Source organism: Chaetura pelagica, unplaced genomic scaffold (genome assembly GCF_000747805.2).
Source record: "Chaetura pelagica isolate M959 unplaced genomic scaffold, ChaPel_1.0 scaffold243, whole genome shotgun sequence".
Classification (NCBI taxonomy): domain Eukaryota; kingdom Metazoa; phylum Chordata; class Aves; order Apodiformes; family Apodidae; genus Chaetura; species Chaetura pelagica.
The window spans coordinates 2869-7492 of NW_009952712.1; positions in this window are offsets into that span (position 1 = coordinate 2869).

Consider the following 4624-nt stretch of genomic DNA (forward strand, 5'->3'; position numbering starts at 1 on the left):
TCATTTTTGTAAATATAAAACTGCTGCAGAATAAAAGCTTTTCTTCTCCAGCCTTCTATGGATTCTGACAGGTAATCTCTTAGGAAGGAGGTAACCTTCAAAGATTTCAGAAATACACAGCACTTGAATCTAGGCCTGAAAAAAGCCTATGATACTGCACCTTACGTTGTCATCATTTTAATTATTAGAAAGTCTACCGAAGGCATTTCAAAGTGATGCTCATGTTTTTCTCAGAGTCTTGTTCAGCTGTGCTCTGCTTAACTCAGGAACCACCACATGTTTGAGACATACTTGTTGCAGATAAAAAGTCAACAGGAATTCAACAATTCCCGTCATGTTAGAAGAGACCCACCTGGCTGCATAGAGACAAGATTCCTGAGTCGAGATGTCATGAACTTTCACTATTAAACTTCACTTTAAGAGTGGTCAGTGACTCGGTAAGGAAGCAAATACTGCCCAAGAGTAACTCCAAAATGCTGGTGCAGAAGGCTAAGAAGCCAATGTGTTATGCAGGCATTAGAAAAGAAATACTGACTCATGGAGGAGTCATGCAAATCCAGTGGATACAATGCTACAGGCAGGCTCCTAGAGGCCTTCAGAAACTCTGACTATCAATTTGATTAAAACAAAACCAACCTACTTGGAAGAAGCCTTGGAAGGTAGTATAACACTGATTGCAGAACCACGTGAAAACAAAACCTGAGGTTTCCTCATCTAGTGAAGGAGCCCCAAGGGCTTCATTAGGAACAAAGTATAAACTACATCACATTACATGGATACTATGCAAAATAATAATCATTCAAGACTTCATCTATTTGCATACAGTCAGGTGGTACAACAGGGAAGAGATTATAGACACGTGTTGACTCTTTAACGGCCAGTTGAAAAATCTGATTCTGTAGCATCCAAGAAAAGAAGCTAAGCCTGAACAATGAGGATTTAATTCAAGAAGTGACAAGCGATCACCTGAATAATAATGTCCTTGACATAATTGGTTTCCATTTGTAGGACAGATACTGACCTAAATGATTCTATAAAGAAACATCTGAAGTTTTCTATATCCAATCTATGTCATTATACTGAAATAAGCAGGCTTCTTTGTTTATCAATGAGAGGTAGCATACTCAAACACAAATCTATGCCAATGACATATTTTTATATATGTTCCTGAATAAGGAGGTTTTACCAATGAGCAAAATAATCTGAATGCAAACTATGGTACTAGATTAAACTAATCCTGAGAGCTTAAAGCAGTGCACAACAAATAGAGAAATTTATATTATACTTACATATGCAACAGGGAGTGTAAACTAAACTGAGGGCGGCATGGTATTAACCAACATGAATTCATATACTGTTATCTAAAGTCAATCAGTAAAGCCAAAGGCTATTACAATTTTTTTTTCTCATATACCTTTATCAAATCAGCATTGCTTCACCTTGGATTATTTACTTTAAATCCAGTAGGGAAGCACAGGCAGCTCTAGAAAAAGACAAAATAACCACTAGCAGCAGATACAAAAATACTAAGTTGCCTTCTTTAAAACACTTGTATTCAAGACAACTGATGGGGTATTTCATTTTCCCCACCAGCATTAAAGGCCATAAGATATTTCTGAGTAGCAAAAAAGTTAGTAAATTCTAGGCTAGGGAATGCAAGTGTTTGTACTATATTCAATCTATCATGATTTGTTTAAAAAAAAAAAAAATAAATCTTACCACAGCTTTAGCTGTGGGACATTGTGCAAATTCCTGCAGAGGCACTCCTGCAAATTCCACAATAATATGTTGTTATCAGCCAGCAAAATAATCTTTTTAGCGTCTCCCACTGGTTCCCACATAACCCTGTAGAACAGAAAATGAAAACAAAACAAAACAAAACAAAAAAGTCAGAATTTGCAATCCATAGCCATTTTAACTCAGTGATTCTAACCTGTCACAAAACATATGAAATCATATTCCTGATGGTTTTCTTCAGCTGAAATACATCATGTATTTTAAATGCAACACCTGCCTCTAACTAGCAGTCCAGCCATTTTTACACATACTTGATTAACATCATTGCAGCACCGGTTACTTAAAAGCTATGTGATACCTAACTCAGACCTGCTTGTGTCATCTTTCAGTCAGTGCTAACGTTCACCTCACATTCTTTCTCTTAGGTGCTGTCACCTCCAAATCTGTCAGAAAAAGGAATGCCACCCAGCTTCCCTAGATGCCAGCCTAAGTGTAAAAAAAGATGCTCTGAACCCTCACTCCTTTTGTCTTCCATTCTGCATCTTGGATCACACAGCAATAATGCAAAGCAAACCGAGATAAGTCTTTGCAGAAGTGATTCTGCATCCATACACAGAGAAGAAACAGTCCTTGACGTACACTCCAGTGCCTTAGCTCGAAACCTCAAGGCTCTCAATAAGTAACGTTGTGCATCTTTTTTGAAGGTGCACCAAAAATTGTAAGCGTCAGAGCTGTGACGCAAACCTCTTCTAGTTCAGCGGCTGTCATCGTGACTCAATTAACATGTACTTTTTACCTGTGATTCACCAGCTTGCTGGTCTGTGAAGGAATGCAAGAAATCAGTCCCGATCTCTAGTTCTGCCTGTGAGAAGCAGCACATTCAAGCCAGCCAGTACGGGCAGCACAGCCAAGTTCGTGCACCATCACCCTAAGAAATCCCTTGTTGAGATAACAGGAAAATGAAAAGAATAATACTTATTTGATGAGAATATGTTTCCATACCCAACATTTTATTTGAAATGTTGTGCAGCCTCCCAGTTATCTCTTAGTGACAAAATATAGCTGAGACAGAGATCACAGCCTTAGTATCAACAGCGACAGGGAGAAACCTCGTGCTATCTCTGGACAAAAACTTCAGTTACTCAAAGGCATTTGATATGCTGTTCTTCTCAGTGCATAGACAAAGAAATAACTCTTGAAGCTTGTCAAGAGGCAAATCTCCAGACATACACTTTTCCAGTTTGTTCAGCTTTTTAATTGATCAATTCAGTATCTGGATTGAAGAGAGAAAAGAAGGTTGCATGAGTAGATGCACCCTTGGCTAAGTCAGCCCAACATTAGGCAGCCACTAATTATTTCCTCACCTGGTGCTGCACACTGTGCATGCACCTGCTTTATCCCAAACTTTGCATTACTCCTACTTCCTCAGACAGTGGGCATGACCTGGCTGGCCCCAGGCCTAAGTCGTGGAATTCCATCTAATCTTATGGCATAAAATACAAGGAAAAGAAAATAGGAAGCTGCAGGCAACTGCAAAAAGTGACACTGTCTTTTCTTCTTTTTTCTACAACAAAAGTGAAACACAACCTCAGGTAGTCTCAGCTGATCACTCTCAAAATCCTCTTGCTTCTTCTGTGACAGTGTCATTGCTTTTCACTTCTGCACTTTTAGTAAAACAAGCATTGGATACATGTGTGGATATATGTGATTACATTGTGGATATATGTGATTACATTGAATAGCTTCAAGTTTTAAACTTGCACAATACTAACCTTTTAGAATCACCAAATACATTCAAGGAAATGAGAGAGACTTGAGTGTTATAAATTACTCTACTGGCAGTTCGGTTTTTCCCATTTAGAGCCAGCGTGCCATAAAACCGGTTAAAACCGAGCAAAACAAAGGCGGAGAAACCCGGAGCCGACAAAAATACACGCGCGGGGATTGGGCAAGGAGGGGAAAAGGTGCAAACCGCGAGAAAAACCGCAGAAAACCGATGAAATCCCTTTAAAAAGCCACCGCACAGTAAAAGCGGTTAAAAACAAGCCCCCAAAAAAGCGAAGAAACCCGGAGCTGGTCAGAAAAGATGCGCGGGGAGAGGGCAAGGAAAGGAAAAAGGGTAAACCGCGGGAAAAACGGCGGAAAACCGAGAAAAATCGGTAAAAAGCTACTGCGCATGCGCAGTTCGGTTTTTTCCCATTTAAAGGGCCAGCGCGCAATAAAACCAGTGAAAACCGAGCAAAACAAAGGCAGAGAAACCCAGAGCCAGTCAAAATACAAACCCCAGTTTGTTTTCTTTAAATTGGTTTAATCTTGAAGTGTAGTCCAATAAGACTGAAGACTAAACACTTAAGATCCTGGACCAGGTAGTAAAACACTCTCAAGCCCTCCGGATCCCTGCAGGACACAACAGAAGGAAGGAAAACAAAGGTTTAATTGGTGTTCTGAGAGAACAGTTTATAGAACTAACCTATTAAAACAAAAGCAACAAAGCCTATAGGGAGACTTTTCAGAGGCCATCTTAGACATAAACAGATTTGTTCCATCCTGCCTGGATTCTTGAAAATACAGCAGGTAACAACACAGTCTTCAATCACTTGGTACATGTTAGAAATTAAATGTAGTGCTGTTTTTGCACCCTAGTGTTAAAAGCATAGGGTTGGGTTTAGTGTTGTTTTGTTGGGTTTAGTGTTGGCTTTTTGTATCTTAGTATTAGAAGCATATTGTTGGGTTTGGTTTTTTTTTATATACCCTAGTGTTAGGAATATAATAGTTTGTTTAAGAGAGAAGTGAGATATCTGCACATTCCAATGACACCTGGGATGGTTTACAGTCCAAGAAACTGAGGGACTTATTTGGGCTCCATCTGGGGGATCCAAACATGGAG